This window comes from Somniosus microcephalus, chromosome 5 (genome assembly GCF_052327205.1).
Source record: "Somniosus microcephalus isolate GS21.2 chromosome 5, FLI_Smic_1.0, whole genome shotgun sequence".
NCBI classification, from domain to species: Eukaryota; Metazoa; Chordata; class Chondrichthyes; order Squaliformes; family Somniosidae; genus Somniosus; species Somniosus microcephalus.
In genome coordinates, this window is record NC_140991.1 from 314,027,169 (window position 1) to 314,049,560 (window position 22,392).

A 22,392-nucleotide genomic window follows, 5' to 3' on the forward strand; every position below is an offset into this window, starting at 1 on the left:
GAATCAAAGGATATGGGGATCGGGCGGGAAAGTGGAGTTGAGGTTGAAGATCAGCCATGATCTTACTGAATGGCGGAGCAGGCTCGAGGGGTCGAATGGCTGACTCTTGCTCCTAATTCTTATGTTCATATATTCTGAAATCCACAGGTTTGCCTTTAACTGCAGTTGAAGAATTCAAAAACACAGATATGCCTCTTTCAACAATGACACAAGCCAAATAAAAAACCATCAAAAGATAAGGGGTAGGCCTTTTAGGACAGAGATGAGGAGGAATTTCTTCACCCAGAGAGTGGTGAACCTGTGGAATTCTCTACCACAGAAGGCAGTTGAGGCCAATTCATTAAATATATTCAAGAAGGAGTTAGATATATTTCTTAAGGCTGAAGGGATCAAGGGATATGGGGAGAAAGCAGGGACAGGGTACTGAATTTGGATGATCAGCCATGATCTCATTGAATGGCGGAGCAGGCTCGAGGGGCCGAATGGCCTACTCCTGCTCCTATCTTCTATGTTTCTATGTTTCTAAAACTGGGTGTAAATGTCATTGGAACTGACTTGGTCCCAGGAGCAATTCTTGGGGACTTTGACAAAGAGGCACTAATGCTCTGCTAATGCTAATGTAGCCAAATTACTGCACATTTAACACACTTAGCACATGCATTCGCTCTAATGCAGAGAGTAGTGGCACCTCCCATTATGATGTGCTACCTAGAATAGAAAACAACATTAGATGTGGCCTTTTAAACAAAAAGAAGAAAATTAGCGGTGAATTTTTAAAGTAAATGCGTGATGTTGCCCAAGTCTATCCAAAGTAATGCTTGTTGGTCGAGCTCTGTGTTGAATTCATGGTCGTACACTGGGGGGGCTGCATCTAAATCTAAAAAGCCTGTCCGGAGATTCCGCACTCTAATGCCCCTTGTACTGACACAAAAACAAAACACTGTGGCTGCTGCCATTGATATACAGCAGAGGACTCGGTAAAGGAAGGTGGCATTTTAATGTGAATGAAATAAATTAGTTATGGTTCATTGCAGCTTCCAGATGAAACAGGGCAAACTGACTGGAATATTCCCTGACTGAACGTTGACATGTTGTTAACTTCCACTTACTGAAACTGTTGCTTCTTTTTACATACACAGGATCACACAGGATGTACGGCACAGAAACAGGCCATTCGGCCCAACCAATCCACTCGAGCCTCCTCCCGTCTTTCCGCATCTAAATTTGCTCCAATTAAATATTGGGAAGACCGAAGCCATTGTTTTCGGTCCCCGCCACAAACTCCGTTCCCTGGCCACTGACTCCATCCCTCTCCCTAACATCTGTCTGAGGCTGAACCACACTGTTCGCAACCTTGGAGTCATATTTGACCCTGAAATGAGCTTCCGGCCACATATCCACAGCATAACAAAGACCACCTATTTCCATCTCCGTAACATCACCCGTCTCCGCCCTTGCCTCAGCTCATCCGCTGCTGAAACCCTCATCCATGCCTTTGTTACCTCGAGACTTGACTATTCCAATGCACTCCTGGCTGGCCTCCCAACATTCCACCCTACGTAAACTTGAGGTCATCCAAAACTCAGCTGCCCGTGTCCTAACTCGTACCTTGCCCCGTTCGCCCATCACCCCTGTGCTCGCTGACCTACATTGGCTCCCAGTTAAGCAGCACCTCGATTTCAAAATTATCATCCTTGTTTTCAAATCCCTCCATGGCCTTCTCGCCCCTTCCTATCTCTGTAATCTCCTTCAGCCCCACAAACCCCCCCCCCAGAGATATCTGCGCTCCTCTAATTCTGCCCTCTTGAGCATCCCTGATTATAATCGCTCAACCATTGGTGGCAGTGCCTTCTGCTGCCTGGGCCCTAAGCACTGGAATTCCCTGCCTCCCTACCTCTCCTTCCTCCTTTAAGACGCTGTAGGGGGTGGCGTGTGGCACGTGCGCCCAGTCAGTTATGCCTCTGACTGCCTGTGAGCGGTTCAAATCACTCCCACACCCCTGGGTTCTAGACACCGGACTTAGGTATAGGCGGCGATACAGAAAATCGAGTAGACAAGTGGTTTGGTGTAAGAAAACCAAGATTTTAGTAAAACAGAAATAAAACACAGTCTTACGAGAAATTACTGATAAAAATTACAGTCATGAACCATAATTATACTTATACAGGGACTGGGGAACACACGGCGCATCGAGGGAAAAACAACTACTTTAACAATCCCCTTTATCCTTATCCCACCCCTATACCTAAATAGATTAAGCTATGAGGGGCCAGGAATTCATGCTCACCAATCCAAAGCCTGTTGCTTTAACAGCTGCGAGTTTTGAGGTTTGGTCTCCTGTCCTTTGGGGTACCCCGTCGCCACGTGGTCTCAGGGTGCGGAGCTGTTGCTGCGACACACCTTTCCTCTCCTCAGCTACCATCATCGTCTCGTCGCGATGGGTTCTCTTCTTCTTCTCCCTTGGGCAGTCGTCGGCGGTAACGTTGCATTAGTGGGACGGTTGGCAGTCTTCACTGCTTAGATTTTACTACCCAAGCATCAAATGCCGGTATATTCGTTATGGCGTGGACACCTGCGTTTAACACCAGCTTAATCGCAGTGTTTAACTAGCCAACTTATTCTCACTGTCCATATATTTTCTTCCCCCAAGCGCCAGCTTATAACTAGGCACTCAGTCTTTAATCAATGCGTCTTCTGCTGCTCTTCTCTGCTCTTGTCAGGTCTTTACCTTTTTCTTCGTCTCGCCTTGTTTCGCCTCATTTCGTCTGCCCCTTTTTTGGTGGCCCGGGTGTTTTGTATAACTTTGGACTCGGGTCTCGTTCCCCTCTCCCGCGTTTGGTATGGATGCCCTTGGTAGCTTACACAATGCGGGGAGCGAGAAGAGAACCCGCCACGAGGCCAGGGCACGAGTATGGGTGGCAGCAGCCCAAGACCAGACAAGAGCAGGACCTCAAGGGTTGTAATCTCTGGATTACTCCCGGTGCCACGTGCTAGTAAGTATAGAAATAGGAAGATAGAACAGATGAATGCGTGGCTAAAGGGATGGTGCAGGGGGGAGGGCTTTAGTTTCCTGGATCACTGGGTCTGCTTCTGGGAAAGGTGGGACTTGTACAAGTCGGACGGTTTACACCTGAACCAGAGGGGAACCAATATCCTTGCGGGGAGGTTTGCTAGCACTGCTGGGGGGGGTTTAAACTAACTTGGCAGGGGGATGGGGTACAGAGTGGAGCTATAGTAGGGGGTGATTTACAGCCAAATACAGAGGGAAAAACAAGTCAGCTGGGAAGGCAAAGCAAATATGTGAAGGCAAAAGAGAATATGGCAGGGCTGGAAGGCATTTATTTTAATGCAAGGAGTCTTGCAAATAAGGTGGATGAACTGAAGTTGTTGTTGAACACATGGGAGTACGATATTGTTGCTATCACGGAGACATGGTTGAGGGAGGGTCAGGACTGGCAGCTCAATATTCCGGGGTATAGAATCTTCAGGCGAGACAGAGGGGGGTGTAAAAGGGGAGGGGGTGTTGCAATATTAATTAAGGAGTCAATTACTGCTGTAAGGAGGGATGATATATTAGCGGGTTCCTCTAATGAGGCCATATGGGTAGAACTTAAAAACAAAAAGGGGGCAAGCACTTTGCTGGGAGTGTACTATAGGCCCCCAAACAGTCAGGGGGAGATAGAGGAACAGATATGTAGGCAAATCTCAGAAAAGTGCGAAAATAATAGGGTAATAATAGTGGGGGATTTCAACTTCCCCAATATAAATTGGGATAGTCAGAGTGTGAAAGGCTTAGAGGGTGCAGAATTCTTAAAGTGCATCCAGGAGAGCTTTTTGAGCCAACATGTAGAAAGTCCTACAAGAGAGGGGGCGGTACTGGACCTAATTCTGGGGAATGTAGCCGGGCAAGTGGTGGAAGTGTCAGTAGGAGAGCATTTTGGCGACAGTGACCACAATTCGGTGAGATTTAAGGTGGTCATGGAAAAAGACAAAGACGGCCCGGAAATAAGGGTTCTAAATTGGGGGAAGGCCGATTTTAATATGATAAGGCAGGATCTGGCCAAATTGGACTGGGAGCAGCTACTTATAGGAAAATCCGCATCAAAACAGTGGGAGACTTTCAGAAGGGAAATAGAGAGAGTACAACGCCAACATGTTCCTGTAAAGGTCAAGGGTGGGACCAACAAGCAAAGGGAACCTTGGATGACAAGGGATATACAAAAATGCATTAGAAATAAAAGGGGGGCTTTTGGCAGTTACAAAAGACTAAAGACGGAAGAAGCCCTAGAGGAGTATAAAAAATGCAGGGGCATACTTAAAAAAGAAATTAGGAGGGCGAGGAGGGGCCATGAAATAACACTGGCGAGCAAAATAAAGGAAAATCCTAAGATGTTTTATAAGTATATTAAGGGCAAGAGGATAACCAGGGAAAGGGTAGGGCCCATTAGGGACCAAAGTGGCAATCTGTGTGTAGAGCCAGATGATGTAGGCGGGGTTTTAAATGAATTTTTTGCATCTGTGTTCACTATGGAGAAAGACGATGCAGACATAGAAATCGGGCAAGGGGGCTGTGACATACTTGAACATATTAGCATCGAGAGGGAGGAGGTGCTAGCGGTTTTAGCAGGCCAAAAAGTGGATAAATCCCCAGGCCCAGACGAGATGTATCCCAGGCTGCTGTGGGAGGCAAAGGAGGAGATTGCAGGGGCTCTGACACAAATTTTCAGAACCTCTCTGGCCACAGGGGATGTACCAGAGGACTGGAGAACAGCTAACGTAGTACCATTATTCAAGAAGGGTAGCAGGGATAAACCAGGGAATTACAGGCCAGTGAGCCTAACATCTGTGGTAGGGAAATTATTGGAAAAAATTCTGAGGGACAAAATTAGTCTCCACTTGGAGAGGCAAGGATTAATCGGGGATAGTCAGCATGGCTTTGTCAAGGGTAAATCATGTCTGACAAATCTGATTGAATTTTTCGAGGGGGTGACTAGGGGGGTGGATGAGGGAAATGCTGTGGATGTGGTTTACATGGACTTCAGTAAAGCTTTTGACAAAGTCCCGCATAGGAGACTGGTCAAGAAGGTAAGAGCCCATGGGATCCAGGGTGCCTTGGCGCGTTGGATCCTAAACTGGCTGAGTGGCAGGAGGCAGAGGGTGATGGTCGAAGGTTGCTTTTGTGACTGGAAGCCTGTGTCCAGTGGGGTACCTCAGGGATCGGTGCTGGGTCCCTTGTTGTTTGTGATCTACATAAATGATTTGGATGAGAATGTAAAAGGTATGATCAGTAAGTTCGCAGATGACACGAAAATTGGTGGGGTGGTAAATTGTGAGGAGGAAAGCCTCAGGCTACAGGACGATATAAACGGGTTGGTCAGATGGGCGGAAAAGTGGCAAATGGAATTTAACCCTGAAAAGTGCGAGGTGATGCATTTTGGACGGACAAATAAGGCAAGGGAATACACAATGAGTGGTAGGACCCTAGGAAGTACAGAGGGTCAGAGGGACCTTGGTGTACATGTACATAGATCCCTGAAGGCAGCGGAACAGGTAGATAAGGTGGTTAAAAAGGCATATGGGATACTTGCCTTCATTAGCCGAGGCATAGAATATAAGAGCAGGGAGGTTATGATGGAACTGTACAAAACGCTGGTGAGGCCACAGCTGGAGTACTGTGTGCAGTTCTGGTCGCCTCACTATAGGAAGGATGTGATTGCTTTGGAGAGGGTGCAGAGAAGATTCACCAGGATGTTACCTGGGATGGAGCGCCTCAGCTATGAAGAGAGGCTGGACAGGCTGGGGTTGTTTTCCTTGGAGCAAAGAAGGCTGAGGGGGGACCTGATTGAGGTGTACAAAATGATGAGGGGCATAGATAGGGTAGACAAAGAGGAACTTTTCCCCTTAGTAGGGGGGTCAATAACAAGGGGGCATAGATTCAGGGTAAGGGGCAGGAGATTTAGAGGGGATTTGAGGAGGAACTTTTTCACCCAGAGGGTGGTTGGAATGTGGAACTCAATGCCTGAAAGGGTGGTAGAGGCAGGAACCCTCACAACATTCAAGAAGCATTTGGATGAGCACTTGAAATGCCATTGCATACAAGGCTATGGACCAAATGCTGGAAAATGGGATTAGACTGGACAGGGATGGATGGGCGGCGCAGACACGATGGGCCGAAGGGCCTCTTTCTGTGCTGTAAAACTCTATGACTCTATGACTCTAAGAGGTCAGAGTCAAGAGAGAGCAGGCCGATTGCTACTGAGGGCCTACAATTATACCCTTTCTGATGGCCCTTATCTGCGCGCCAAATCAGGTCAGTCCATTGTTTAACTTTTTGGCGGGCTGTTTTTAATGATTATACCAATCTAAAATAACTGGCTTTAGATGGCCGTTTATCGTACCTGATGGCCCGATGTCCGGGCTGTATTGTCATTAATGCATTTTAATCGGCTTGTGCAGCCTTGATGGCTTCCATAAGCTGTTTCCGATTATTTATGCGGAAAAACTAAAGGCCTTAGGCTTAGGCCTAACTGGGTTGATCTGTTTTGATCTGACGTAATGCATATCCAATGTTTGCCTAGCTGTCTGGCTCTTCAAACACAAAAGTCCTTTTCACTGAAATGCATTTTAATTTTCAATTTCCCAAAGCTGCCTGTTGTGTGCTGCAGAGTCCAAGCTTGTAAAATCTTACAGGCTTTTGGTCACGAGGTGCGGACGCCATCTTTTGGGTACCCTTTTTAAATTGTCCATACAGGGTCCCTTTTATTAATAACCTTGGGGGAATGTGGGAATTTTGAGAAATTTACAACGCTCCTTAAAATCTACCTCTTTGACCAAGCTTTTGGTCACCTGCCCTACTTTATCCTTATGAGGATCGGTGTCAAATTTTTTGTCTTAAAATACTCCTGTGCAGCGCCTTGGGGCATTTTATTACATTAGAGGCGCTATATAAATAAAAGTTGTTGTTGTTAACTGTAAGGTTCGCAAAAATTTCGGAGGATTCCTGCAGCCCCCGAAGATTATTTTTGATTAAAGAAAACCTGGGTGGAATATACCTTAAAAACCCAGAGCATCAAAATGGCTGTCAGGCCTCGTGGCAGAAGACAAAGACAGCCTGCCTGTATATCTTCCATCGCTGGCTGACAAAGGATTTGAAAAAAAAACACCAGCCTGTGTGAATTTGTTGAAGTACTTGAAACTGTCAATCAACTGCAGTTTAGGAAGTTTCACTCACAGGACAAAGGGTTGTTTGTTTATAAGCCCTCTACAATGTTGACTCAAGGGCTTAAGTACTTAAAGCTGTCAATCAGTTGCGGTTGGGCGGTGACCGCAGGACAATGGATTGTTTACAAACCACTTGCGTGCTGTTGACTGAACACTTAAGGATTCAGTGAGACATTTCAAACTGGTCGCAAACCAGTTAAAATGAATGGGTAACACATTCAAACCCATTACAGTCAATGGGGACAGTTCGGCCCCTTTTGTATAGCCCAGATACATCCAGATTTGGGCGCGAAGACAACGGCTCCCAATGGGGTATAAAGATAGCCCCTCAGGAAGCCATTCTCTCTCTCTGCTGCCTCACCTCCGTGCCCTGCCTACAAGGGGAACAGCTCAACAGCCCGCCCAAAGAAGTGGAATAACAGCAGTTACTTTTGAATTACTGGGGTATCTCTACTTCGGGGCACGGAGCAGGTGTTCACTGGTGAGCATAAAACTTTCTGGCCCATTACAAGGCAACCTAGATAGATATTAGGGGTAGGAATTAAAGGGGGATTTTGTTAAATTGTAATTTTAGTCAATTTTCCCTCGATGTGTCTGTTTCTCCTCCCGTTAAGCAAAGGTGTGCTGTATTAAGCAAAGGTGTGCTGTATTAAGCAAAAGTGTGCTGTATTAAGTAAAAGAGTACTGTAGTCATCATTATTTTCAATTTATTCTTATTTTCAATAAGTACTGGTCTTCTTTGCACCCAACCACGAGTCTCGTTTTGTCTACATCGCTACTGAAATAAGTCCGGCGGTCAGAACCAGAAAAGGGGAGCGATTCGAAACCACACGGGGCTCTGGAGCAGCTCAGATACTTCTGACTGGCCAGAGACAATAACCCCAGTACCCCCCCGTTTCTACAAAATGACGACCGTGGCAGGACCATCGGCAAAAGTATGCGATGTAGCAGACAGTGGTTTGGGTCTGGAGAGAGCAGCAGTTATTGGGTTTCTTTTTATCGCACTGATCTGTTTGTGGTTAGGTTCCCGCAGGCTTAGGGAAGTTAAAGCAGAGAGTTGGGATAAGGAAAGGGAGATTGAAGAATACCAGGCCAAGATAGAGCGCCTGGTGGTCCAGTTTAGTGAGGGCAAAAGCCACACGAGGTACGAATTAGAGTACCTGAAGTGCCTAGTTGCAGAGGCCAAGAGCAATGAGATGAGGGTGCGGGAGGAGAATGTCTGCCTCATACAAGAAGTAAAAGAGCAGGAGGAAAAGGTTAGGGAGGTAAAGGCAGCGTATAAGCTGGTCTGCGACCAAGGGTTTGAGGAAGCAGATCATGGCCCCTGTAGGGAAGAGATAGAAAGCTTGAATATGGCTTTAAAGAGGGCAAAGAGGATAATATGTCTTATCAGCCCGAAGGCAGGTCAGTCGGACTTTACTGGCAACCCAAATAGAACCGTCCCACAGGCAACACCCAGAACAAGGTTGGTCAGGGAATCAGAGGTCCCACGACCGCCACCCACAGCTCCGAGAAACATGAGGGGTACCGAGACACCCCAACCCAAGGGGAAAGTCCATGAGGTTAAACCTGGGAGCCAGAGTAAGAAAGAGTGGCACCAGGAGGGGAACCGTCCCTCCCAGGCTAGGTTAAATTGTTATGGGTGCGGGAAAGATGGTCACTGGAGAAAAGACTGTAAGAATCCCTGGAAGGATAACAAGGGAAAGGATCCCACATCCCCAGCCCAAAAGGCAGGGCCAGATATCCCTCCTGCGGCGATCGAGTCATTTTTACAGTCCCTACGGTCTCTTCTGACTGGCCAGGGGAGAATAGCAGCCACCACCGGTGCTTTGACTCCATCTGCCCCATCCCACTCCCAGCAATGACTAGAGCCAGCGCAGCCTGTTGACCTGTGTCCCCGCGAAAATGCTGAGGGGAGCAGGCCCTATGATAAGATGGGGGTGAAGATGGTGCAGGGGAGATATTCGGTGGACACTGGAGCTTCCAGCATGGTGGTCCACTCGGAAGACCTGACCAATTCACCCCGGTCTAACAAGGTCCCATTTAGCTTAATGGGACCCACAGGGAAATGGGCAGCTGGGATTGAACCTGAGGTCAGAAATCCTCAGCCCGCAGCGGGTACAAGCTCACAGGCTGCACAGGCAGGTGCTGTGGCTTGTGTTACGGCAGGAGCCATTCATGACCAGTGTAAGTTGTTTAAGCAGGGGGACAGGGAAGGAGAGTTCTGGGACCCCTGTAGAGCAGGCCCGGTAGCAGCAATCCGGGACAAGGGAGGCACACAGGGGATAGCTTTGGCCCCGGACCAAAAGCGGGTCCAAGCCCAAGATTCCGCCTTTAAGGCTGCCCTGGTAAGGGAAAAGGATTTAGAACAGGGTTACTAGCAGTCTGCCAGTTATATTAAACAATGCAGGTTGTTTAAGCCGGAGGCAGGGAAATGGGTAGCTGGGATTGAACCTGAGAATAGAAATCCTCAGCCTGCAGCGCGTACACTCACACAGACTGCACACGCAGGCGCAGTCGCGTGCGTGAGAGGAGAATTTCCCCAGCACTTGGCCCCAGCGATTCCCCCTCTCTTATGGGACTCCGGGGAGGAGCCTGAACTAGGTTTTAGACCTGAAGGGGAAGACTCTCAGCCACTGGCAGCCGGTGGTGAGGGATTGCCTGTCCCCAGCCCAGGTTTGGGAAGTGAGGGACCCAAGGGAGAAGGTCCCCAGCCAGCAAGGACTGTGACCCGAGCTAAGGGTCCACTCGCCAGCGTAGCCCCACCAGCGACACTCCCTAGGAGGTCTCTTTGGGTACCCCAGCCCAAGAAGGTATGGTCACCCACTTTCCAGTGGAATAGGGCGGTCTCCCGAGTCAGGGAGAAGCCAAAAGACAGAAGTCCCCAACCAGCAGCCTTAAGCTGCGAGGGACCTGAAGTTGGGATCAGTCCAGCCACGCCACAGGGAGCAGCCTGTGGCAGCCCAAACAGGGATTAGGCTGGCCACCCGGAGATGGGCGGCACTTGTATATAGCTTTGTTCAAGTAATGTGTATAGAGGATTAAGTTAGAATGTTTTAATTTTAATTTTATATTGCAATTCGGTAGTGTTAATTATTAGAGTATAAGTTTTAAATATGGTACCGTTCCAGAGTGTTGTCTATGTGAGCCAAGGTCGCGGGACCTGATCACATTCCCCCGAGCCAGGGGACCTGGCTAGATGTTTTTTTCCTTTTTAAGTCTTTGTCAGAGTTTCGGAAGGTGCAGAGGACCATCGTGTCTTTGGATGCTCAGGGAAAGGAGCACCCCTAGCCCACGAAGAGAGGGGTCTGCAGGAGGCAGATGCCCACAGCATTTAAACTGTTATTGGAAATCCAGATTAAGACTTAGAGTTTACCAAAAGCTTGTTAATCATTTTATATTTTGTATTATGCACTGGTCCCAACTCCAAAGGAAATAATGTGTGAATTTAGTTCCTAACTGTGAGATTGTACTACTTGTTTGGAGTCAATTGAACAAACTGCATATGCCTATGAATTGTTGTGTCCGTAGATTGTGAAAGTTTGAAATACATTTATGGCTGAAGAATGGTGCCATTTATTAAAGTGTCAGGCAATTGCATTATCACAAAAAAGGAAGCTCGCTTTCTTCCAATTGTATTTTTATCAGATATGTTTTGGCTTGGTGTAATCTCATTAAATATGTTGCATTGTGTTAAATCTATGTCACAAGTGGTGCAGGGGCATTGGACCCCCTCCATGCGTGAATTATTGTAAATACTCAGTGGTGCAGGGGCATTGGACCCCCTCCATGTTTGAATTATTAACTAATCATGTTTTTCTATTGATAGATGCCTACCGTGTACTGCGATTCTCTCTGGGTAGGGGAGATGGAGGTGTCGGGGGATCAGAGATAGATATAGATAAGTATAAGGGAAGGTTGTTTGTGGGGGGTCAGAAATTATTGCTCACCTTTGAACAGGATACTACAAGCAAGTTTTAGTATCCGATGGGGGACTGTAAGGTTTGCAAAAATTTCGGAGGATTCCTACAGCCCCCAAAGATTATTTTTGATTAAAGAAAACCTGGGTGGAATATACCTTAAAAACTCAGAGCATCATAATGGCTGCCAGGCCTCGTGGCAGAAGACAAAGACAGCCTGCCTGTATATCTTCCATCGCTGGCTGACAAAGGATTTGAAAAAAAAACACCAGCCTATGCGAATTTGTTGAAGTACTTGAAACTTTCAATCAACTGCAGTTTAGGAAGTTTCACTCACAGGACAAAGGGTTGTTTGTTTATAAGCCCTCTACAATGTTGACTCAAGGGCTTAAGTACTTAAAGCTGTCAATCAGTTGCAGTTGGGCGGTGACCGCAGGACAATGGATTGTTTACAAACCACTTGCGTGTGTTGACTGAACACTTAAGGATTCAGTGAGACATTTCAAGCTGGTCGCAAACCAGTTAAAATGAATGGGTAACACATTCAAACCCATTACAGTCAATGGGACAGTTCGGCCCCTTTTGTATAGCCCAGATACATCCAGATTTGGGCGCGAAGTCAACGGCTCCCAATGGGGTATAAAGATAGCCCCTCAGGAAGCCATTCTCTCTCTCTGCTGCCTCGCCTCCATGCCCTGCCTACAAGGGGAACAGCTCAACAGCCTGCCCAAAGAAGTGGAATACCAGCAGTTACTTTTGAATTACTGGGGTATCTCTACTTCGGGGTGGTGAAGAATCTAAGACAGACCGCAGGGGCACGGAGCAGGCGTTCACTGGTGACCATAAAACTTTCTGGCCCATTACAAGGCAACCTAAATAGGTATTAGGGGTGGGAATTAAAGGGGGATTTTGTTAAATTGTAATTTTAGTCAATTTTCCCTCGATGTGTCCGTTTCTCCTCCCGTTAAGCAAAGGTGTGCTGTATTAAGCAAAGGTGTGCTGTATTAAGCAAAAGTGTGCTGTATTAAGCAAAGGTGTGCTGTATTAAGCAAAAGTGTGCTGTATTAAGCAAAGGTGTGCTGTATTACGCAAAGGTGTGCTGTATTAAGCAAAAGTGTGCTGTATTAAGCAAAGGTGTGCTGTATTAAGCAAAGGTGTGCTGTATTAAGCAAAAGTGTGCTGTATTAAGCAAAGGTGTGCTGTATTAAGCAAAAGTGTGCTGTATTAAGCAAAAGTGTGCTGTATTACGCAAAGGTGTGCTGTATTAAGCAAAGGTGTGCTGTATTAAGCAAAAGTGTGCTGTATTAATCAAAGGTGTGCTGTATTACGCAAAGGTGTGCTGTATTAAGCAAAAGTGTGCTGTATTAAGCAAAGGTGTGCTGTATTAAGCAAAAGTGTGCTGTATTACGCAAAGGTGTGCTGTATTAAGCAAAAGTGTGCTGTATTAAGCAAAGGTGTGCTGTATTAAGCAAAGGTGTGCTGTATTAAGCAAAGGCGTGCTGTATTAAGCAAAGGTGTGCTGTATTAAGTAAGAGTGCTGTATTCATCATTATTTTCAATTTATTCTTATTTACAATAAATACTGGTCTTCTTTGCACCCAACCACGAGTCTGATTTTGTCTACATCGCTACTGAAATAAGTCCGGCGGTCAGAACCAGAAAAGGGGAGCGATTCGAAACCGCACGGGGCTCTGGAGCAGCTCAGATACTTCTGACTGGCCAGAGACAATTACCCCAGTACCCCCCCTGTTTCTACATAACTCTATTCCCTTCTCCCTCATGTGCTTGTCCAGCCTCCCCTTAAATCTATCTATACTATTCACCTCAACCACTCCCTGTGGTAGCGAGTTCCACAATCTCACCACAGTGTTCCATATTGGCCTATGATGTCAGAAAGAAACACTTTCATTTCTATAGCACCTTTCACGACCACCGGACGTCCCAAAGTGCCTTACAGCCAATGAAGTACTTTTGAAGTGTGTTCAATGTTGTAATGTAAACTCCTCTCTTTCCATGCACTGAGCGCACTGGTTGTATTAGAATAGGTGCAATTCTTTTTTACTAGGAGTAGGAGCTTCTAAATTTGTTTTCAAAACTTAATAGAACAGATTGGCTTCATTTTATCTGTAATAAAAACAGAAAATGCTGGAAATACTCAGCAGGTCAGGCAGCATCTGCCGAGAGAGAAAGAGTTAATCTCTCAGGTCAATGACCTTTCATCAGAACATCGACCTGAACCGTTGACTTTGTTTTTCTCTCCACGGATGCTGCCTGACCCGCTGAGCGTTTCTGGCATTATCTGTTTTTATTTTAGATTTCCAACACCCAGCAGTATTTTGCTTTTGTATTTGTTTGCACTCCAGTGCAGTGCTGAGGGAGTGCTGCACTGTCGGAGGGGCCGTCTTTCAGATGAGACATTAAATTGAGACCCTACCTGCTCTCTCAAGTTCTCCCCGGTGTCCTGGGGCCAATATTTACCCCTCAATCAACATAAAAAAACAGATTATGTGGTCATTATCACATTGCTGTTTGTGGGAGCTTGCTGTGCGCAAATTGGCTGCCGCGTTTCCCACGTTACAACAGTGACTGCACTTCAAAAAGTACTTCATTGGCTGTAAATCGCTTTGGGACATCCTGAGAATGTGAAAGACGCTATAGAAATGCAAGTCTTTCTTTTTATGACTAAGGTTGGAGCAGTAGGTACATTTTCTTTATAGTCACTGTCAATGTTCCCTCTAAATTTTTTTGGGTGTGCCACCCCTTTAACGAGCTGCGCAGCCCATTCAAATTTCCGCGCATGCGTGGTTTTTTTCCCCATTTAAATGCCGCTGAGCGGCCTGTGCGGGACTCCCTGACCGCTGCACGGCCGCGCGACTTACAGAATCATAGAATGGTTACCGCACAGAAGGAGGCCATTTGGCCCGTCGAGCCCGTGCCGACTCTCTGCAAGAGCACTTCAGCTAGTCCCCCCCCGCCCTTTCCCCGTAGCTCTGCAATTTTTTCTCCTTCAGGTACTTATCCAATTCCCTTTTGAAAGCCATGGTTGAGTCTGCCACCACCACCCTCTCAGGCAGTGCATTCTAGATCCTAACAACTCGCTGAGTAAAAAAGTTTTTCCTCCTGTCGCCTTTGGTTCTTCTGCCAGTCACCTTAAATCTGTGTCCTCTGGTTCTCGACCCTTCCGCCAATGGGAACAGTTTCTCTCTCTCTACTCTGTCCAGACCCCTCATGATTTTGAACACCTCTATCAAATCTCCTCTCAACCTTCTCTGCTCCAAGGAGAACAAACCCAGCTTCTCCAATCTATCCACGTAACTGAGGTCCCTCATCCCCGGAACCATTCTCGTAAATCTTTCCTGCACCCTCTCTAAGGCCTTCACATCCTTCCTAAAGTGTGGGAACTTAACAGGAACATTGGTCACTGGGGTTGATTTTTGACTTTGTGTGATTTTTAATTCTACTGACTTCAGTCGCTATCACCCGTTTTACACTATCGCACACAATCAAGAGCTACTGTATCTGGTGGCATCGTAAATACATTTGTGAAGATTCTCTCTGTTTGCTATTTCCAGCTAAACACATTCTAAAAGAACACAATCGTGATTTTCCTGGAAATGCTGAAAAGGAAGAATTCTTCACAAACACATTTGCGATGTTGCCGCATACAATGACAGGAGGAATTTCTTCACTCGGAGAGTTGCGAATCTTTGGAATTCTCTGCCCCAGAGGGCTGTGGATGCTGAGTCTTTGAGTAGATTCAAGGCTGAGATCGATAGGTTTTTGGACTCGAGGGGAATCGAGGGATATGGGGATCGGGCGGGAAAGTGGAGTTGAGGTCGATGATCAGCCATGATCTTATTGAATGGCGGAACAGGCTCGAGGGGCTGAATGGCCGACTCCTGCTCTTAATTCTTATGTTCTTATTATATTTCTCACATGATTCATTTCCCGAAAGTGAGATTGCATGACATGAACTCAGTATAATTACCAAAGTAATTTAAATCAACTTTACCCATCCTTCACATCAGTTGACTTCCACAGGCCAAAAAATCATTCATGAATATTTTTCACGAACTATTAGCAATGTGTTACAGTCGGAGCTTTGCTGCCTCTAATTATTTGTACTCTTTTCATTACAGGACTAATTCGAGCGTGAATCTGCCAGTGAAACCGTTAGTTGATGCCAGTAGAGCTTTGCAAAGTGAGCACAGTCCGTCACTTTAAGCAGAAGTGAAATCGGCATCGCTAACGGATTTCCTAATGTTCTTAAGTGTATTCGAACTAAAATATAGAAACATAGAAGATAGGAGCAGGAGTAGGCCATTCGGCCCCTCGAGCCTGCTCCGCCATTCAATGCGATCATGGCTGATCATCCAAATTCAGTACCCTGTCCCTGCCTTCTCCCCATATCCCTTGATCTCTTTAGCCTTAAGAAATATATCCAACTCCTTCTTGAATATATTTAATGAATTGGCCTCTACTGCCTTCTGTGGTAGAGAATTCCACAGGTTCACCACTCTCTGGGTGAAGGAATTCCTCCTCATCTCTGTCCTAAATGGCTTACCCCTTATCCTTAGAAACTGTGGGGTCCAAATAGCTGCAACTGTTCCAGTTATCACCAGCAGAATTGGTGGTCAGTACTGGAGCAGCGTGTATAGAAAATGTTAGCACGTGCCCTGCAGTGTGCTTCCTCCCTTTTAAAACCGAATGTGGTGTTGCAGAATGAAAATTTACTGGAAAAGTTACCTGTTAAAGGTGAACTCCTCCACAATTCCCCATCGCCGCACTTTCCACAGCAGATGTGTATATAACAGCTGAGCAGAGCTGGTGTTTGACGTAAGAAAACTACTAGGCACTTGGTCTAAGCATTAAACAAAGCTTTAATCAACTGTTTTACAACATGGAGATCTAGTTGTGTCCTTCACTAGTTCCTGTTAAAGAATGTCCTGAGCAAGCTGGGCCCATGCCCGAGTATTTATACTCTCCCTGGACAGCGCCACCAGCAGGCCGCCCAGTATTATTTCATAAGTCATTTCCACATGAATGACAAGGTTCATGTCAGTGTTGAAAGAGGAAGGTGGATCGGAATAGGCCACCCGTGCATGAAACTGAGATCAGTGCACAGAATTACCCAAAGAGAAGAGAACTCCTCACATAGGAACTAGGAGCAGGAGTCAGCCAATTGCCCCCTCGCGCCTGCTCCGCCATTCAATAAGATCACGGCTGATCTTCAACCTCAACTCCACTTTCCCGCCCGATCTCCATACCCCTTAATTCCCCTAGAGTCCAAAAATCTATCGATCTCAGCCTTGAATATACTCAACGACTCAGCATCCACAGCCCTCTGGGGTAGAGAATTCCAAAGATTCACCACCCTCCGAGTGAAGAAATTCCTCCTCATCTCAGTCTTAAATGGCCGACCCCTTATCCTGAGACTGTGAATCCTGGTTCTAGACTCTCCAGCCAGGGGAAACAGCCTCTCAGCATCTACCCTGTCAATCCCCCTCAGAATCTTATATGTTTCAAATGGTTATAGTTCTGTCATGCTGCATATCCTGCCATTCGAAGTCAGTATTTGAAAGCAGTATTCCAGAATCCTTGAAACAGTTGAATGATTATGTGCACAGCCTCCGCATGTTACTAAAGGGACCCCCGAAATGTTATTGAAGTTGCTATTATAAAGGTATGATAACGTGTTCCTTTTCCATAGAATACATGCATTGAGGCTGGGATTCTCCATTGTTGGGGCTTAGTCCCGGCAGGGCGTGACTTCAGCCTGCCTCTCTGTCTCTGGTCCAACCCCAGCCCCCTATCCCTGGGTGAGACTCATTCACTTTGTTTGACTGGCTTCTAAGGCAATTCTAACCATGGCTCAGTGGGCGGCACCCTCGCCTTGGAGTCCGAAGGTTGTGGGTCAGGTCCCGCTCTAGAGACTTGAGTGCAAAAATCTAGGCTGACACTCCCAGTGCATTACTGAGGGAGTGCTGCATTGTCGCAGGTGCCATCTTTCAACTGAGACATTAAACAGAATCTGCTCTTTCAGGTGGACGTAAAAGATCCCCATGGCACTTTTCTGAAGAGGAGCAGGGGAGTTCTGTCCTGGGGCCAATATTTTTCCCTCAATCAACATCACTAAAACAGATTGGCCTAGAAATTGAGTTTTGGCGCTGCCAGGGCTTTAGCGCCGGAAGTTAGTGCCGGAGCTAAGTCGCGCTGGTCGGGCCCAAAATTCACCAATTCTGCGCCCAAACGGCTGCCGGCGCTGCTGAGAGCTGTTTGCGCCTGAAAACTGGCGCTACACGCTGAATATCGGCGCTATTCCGGCGCTGCGGCGCCCGCTGCGGTGCGGCAGGTTCGGGAAGTGCAGGCCTCCTCCTTCCCTTAAGGAGGAGCTGCCTGCACCCGGCCGCGGCCCGCGAAAATCTTTTTAAAAATGATCCCGGCACCTCGGACAAGTGCCGGGCTTGCTTCTGTTCCGGGGGGGGGGGGGGGAAGTCCGGGGAGGGAGCTGCGGCCAGGCGGCCGGCGGGAAAGCGGCCGGCCGCCGCGGTGCCTTTAATGCGCCGGCGCAAAGTCATGTAAGACTCTGTTGCCAGAGTCTTAGTTGCGGCTGCCACGGGCGAGGCGGCCGCAACTGAATTTCGGCGCTGGGGCCCGTCGGCATGGCAACCGGGACGCTGCGCACACCGATGACGTCATCGGTGCCGGCGCAGCGCTACCGGTCTACCGCGGCGGAAGGGCCCCAGGCAATTTCGGCGCCGGCGCCAATTGCAGCGCTAGGCCCTCTTGCGCCGCAAAATCGGCGCTAAGGGCACTGAATTTCTAGGCCATTATCTGGTCAGTGTCACATCACTGTGGGAGCTTGCTGTGCGCAAATTGACTGCCGTGTTTCCCACATTACAACAGTGACTAAACTTTAAAAAAAAGTACTTCATTGGCTTTAAAGCGCTTTGGGACGTCCAGTGGTCGTGAAAGGCGCTGTAGAAATGCAAGTCTTTCTTTCTTTCTTTCCCACGGCCAGTGCTGAATGTGGGCAATGCTGGCAAGGACACATTAGGTGCCCACACGTGTTGCCGTGAGAACGTGGTGGTAGGCCTTCTTCTCCTTTGCATTTGGAGGAAATAAAAGCAGATAGTCCCTATTTTGCAACTGTTAAGAGCCAGCTTTCCACCTCGCACTCGCCTTCAAATGGTTTGGTTGCTGCCCAGGCTGCCTCTAGATAAAGGAATCATGCAAACTCCCCTTGGGGGTAACAAGTATGAACGTACTGTAGCACTTTCTCTTACTACTGTTCGGACCTCAAGAATTACGTATTAGCTTAACAATGACAGACAAGGATGTGATCAATAAAATTGGTCTTTTAATCAGACTATTGTTCAAAATTTAAGTGTACATAGAAGCACCTTTGGCAATAAATTCAAAGAACTCCCGGCAATAAATATGCCTGCAACTTATCAATTCAAAGTATATAAAAATGCCCCTTTAATGATTCAAATATACATAAAAGTACCCTCTTTAACTTTATCTAAGCCCATGTCCAATTCTCATACATACTCCTCCATTTCTGGGTGATCGGTCAAAGGAAACTGAGTCGAAACATGAACTGGCCAGCTTTCTCACTTCAATCTTCCTCCTGCTCTGTCTTCTCTGTTCCCTTTCTTATCTCTGAAAACTCCCGGCACTGGGTTATAAGGCCTCGTTGATCGTAGATTACTCTCTGCCTCCCTTGGATAGGTCTGTCCACTCCAAACCTTTCCTAATTGGAGTTCCATCCGCACGACACATTCCTGTTCCTGAGAGATGTGTGTTCTCCCCTTCTTGTCCAGGTGGCCTCTCACCCAAAGAACACACACTGACCACCATTTTGTGTCTTCACAAACAAAGAACACATGCTGATTTCTTACATTTTAAATCTGTCCGTTATCATCTTACAATTCGTTCGCAATTTCGATCTCCACACAGTAGCAGCGGGTTTATTACACTTTTCAGAATCTTACAGTACAGGATTTTGAGATTGGGGGGCGCACAACACCAAACACTGAGAGTAAAGCTTTTCCAGTTGAGGTGTGGTCCTGCATGATGTATTTGTGTGCAGTCAGTAATGCCCTCTGCTATGGCCAAGTGGTGGGATTCAACCTGCTTTTCCTCCTTCTGCTGGTACTTGCTGCTGGACTTGATGAACCTGGTACATTCTTGAACAAAGCCTCATTGATATCCCTAATCTAGCCATGTGCAGCTTAACTACTGGCGCCTCTTGTTTGTCACTGCTGACCTCCCAGGCAGCTTAGAAGTTGAGACCCATCTGTAAAGGGGTGCAGGCTAGCATTAAAGGGGTGCAGTTACTTGCCAACATTCACGCCACACATGTACCAGGCAATGACTATCTCCAATAAGCGAGAGTCTAACCACTGCCCCTTGACATTCAACGGCATTACTATCGCCGAATCCGCCACCATCAACATCCTGGGGGTCACCATTGACCAGAAACTTAACTGGGCCAGCCATATAAATACTGTGGCAGCAAGAGCAGGTCAGAGGCTAGGTATTCTGTGGCGAGTGTCTCACCTCCTGACTCCCCAAAGCCTTTCCACCATCTACAAGGCACAAGTCAGGACTGTGATGGCATACTCTCCACTTGCCTGGATGAGTGCAGTTCCAAAAACACTCAAGAAGCTCGACACCATCCAGGACAAAGCAGCCCGCTTGATTGGCACCCTATCCACCACCTTAAACATTCACTCCCTCCACCACCCGCGCACCGTGGCTGCAGTGTGTACCATCTACAAGATGCACTGCAGCAACTCGCCAAGGCTTCTTCGGCAGCACCTCCCAAACCCACGACCTCTTCCACCTAGAAGGACAAGGGCAGCAGGCGCATGGGAACACCACCACCTCCCAGTTCCCCTCCAAGTCACACACCATCCTGACTTGGAAATATATCGCTGATCCTTCATCGTCGCTGGGTCAAAATCCTGGAACTCCCTCCCTAACAGCACTGTAGGAGTACCTTCACCACACGGTCTGCAGTGGTTCAAGAAGGTGGCTCACCACCACCTTCTCAAGGGCAACTAGGGATGGGCAATAAATGCTGGCCTTGCCAGCGACGCCCACATCCCATAAGCGAATAAAAACAAAACTGAAAGGTAAGTGCCTGCATGTGGGGATAATAATTGATGACAATATTTTCAATGGGGCAATAGAAATGGTTTGCAAAAAACATTTGGATGGCAGCCAATCACATTGCAGAATTCTCACAGACAGGGAACCAGCAAATACAAGGCACTAATAATCAATCACTTTTTAAAAAAATTTAGAGAACAAAATAAAGATTTTGACACACACATTGGGTTAAGGTAGAAGCTGAAATATCATGCATGAAATCAAATTTTTAACTTAATGGAGAAATTTCACATTCCACCAATACAAAGTTAGTTTTTCAGGGCCAGAACGGTTGTTTTTCAGTAGTTATTACTCAGATCGCTATTAAGAACCCAGTTACACCTTATTTGAATGGGTCTAACATTTTATGGGGTTTCTAACAGCGATATCTGTTCCGAAAAGGGGGCGTTTTCGTCAGGTCAGTGATTCTACTGACTGCCGGCTCGGGCGGGGTGGGAGAGGGAAGGGGGGGCGTTGGGGAGGGGGTGGTTCCACAACACAACCAGTGTCGGAGCAGTGAACGACAGACCGCAACGTCAGGATTCCCGCGTTGGGCCGCGCCTGCGCTAAATCCTGAAGTCGTGGTCAGTCTCACAGGCGAAACGCCGGCGAACGTTGTCAGTTGGCCGTGATCAGGACCGCAAGTTCCAGGCCATTAATATTACCCTTCTTTTCCAACAAGCTGCTCCAGTCAAAGTGAGCGCAGTAAGTGCGGAAAGCACTCGGGTCGGGTTGGAGAGCGGAGCCGTGTTGATTAATAGGGTTCTGGAGGCCCAGTTGATTTGCTGGGGGAACATTATAGCGAACTTTCTCTCGGGAGAGTGAGCAAATTGGGTGGCGTGTATGATAGAGCAGATTGTGCATAGTCTGTGATAGGGCTGAACTTGGCAGGTAGAATGGAGTTCTCCCGTCCAATGCTTTCTCATGTTCTTTAATCAGCCTCAATTAACTGAAGCTGGAAGTCAATTTAAGTTAGTATGAAGCAAAACAAAAGATTTCCAATTAATAACGAGAATAGTTCAATACAGTAAACTCTTTCTTATCCGGCACCTACGGGACCAGGATGGTGCCGGTTGATGAAAAACTCTGAATAACAGAAAGGTATACCTACCAAGGCAATTTTTAACACAAACAAAAATAAAAAATCAAGAAATGTACCGTATAATTGGGTACACACCTACAGAATGTTCCATTAAATGTATGGTAGAATCGGCAAGATCACCGGTTATTGAGGTGTTGTTTTGTATTGAGATATATCTATTTTGCCGGTTATTAAAGTATTCCGGATGATAATGTGCTGTTTAAACAAGAATTTACTGTACTGCCCTTGAAATTCTCTTCACACTTTTTTGTGCTTATGGAAGACATGATCTAGATGGCAGCCCTTATTATCTGAGTGGCAAAATATAAATATAGAATGATCACTGAAGAGTGGTAGACGTTTGGAACTCTCTTCCACAAACAGCAATTGATGCAAGATCAATTGTTAATTTTAAATCTGAGATTGATAGATTTTTGTTAACCAAAGGTATTCAGGGATATGGGCCAAAGACCGGCTAAATGGAATTAGGTCGCAGATCAGCCATGATCTCATTGATTGGCAGAACAGGCTCTAGGGCTAAATGGCCTCCTCCTGTTCCTATCCTAAGAGAAAATTACAAACATTATCGTAGGTTTCCTAGGCACTTAGGAACAGGACGAGGCCATTCAGCCCCTCGAGCCTGTTCCGCCATTCAATGAGATCATGGCTGATCTGCGACCTAACTCCATCTACCCGCCTTTGCCCTATATCCTTTAATACCTTTAGTTAACAAAATTCTATCTATCTCAGATTTAAAATTAACAATTGATTTAGCATCAATTGCCATTTGAGGAAGAGAGTTCCAAACTTCTACCACTCTTTGTGTGTCGAAGTGTTTCCTAACTTCACTCCTGAAAGGTCTGGCTCTAATTTTTAGACTATGTCCCCTAGTCCTAGAATCCCCAGCCAGCGGAAATAGTTTCTCTCTATCTACCATATCTGTTCCCCTTAATATCCTGAAAACTTTGATCAAATCAGCCCTTAAACTTCTAAATTCCAGAGAATATAACC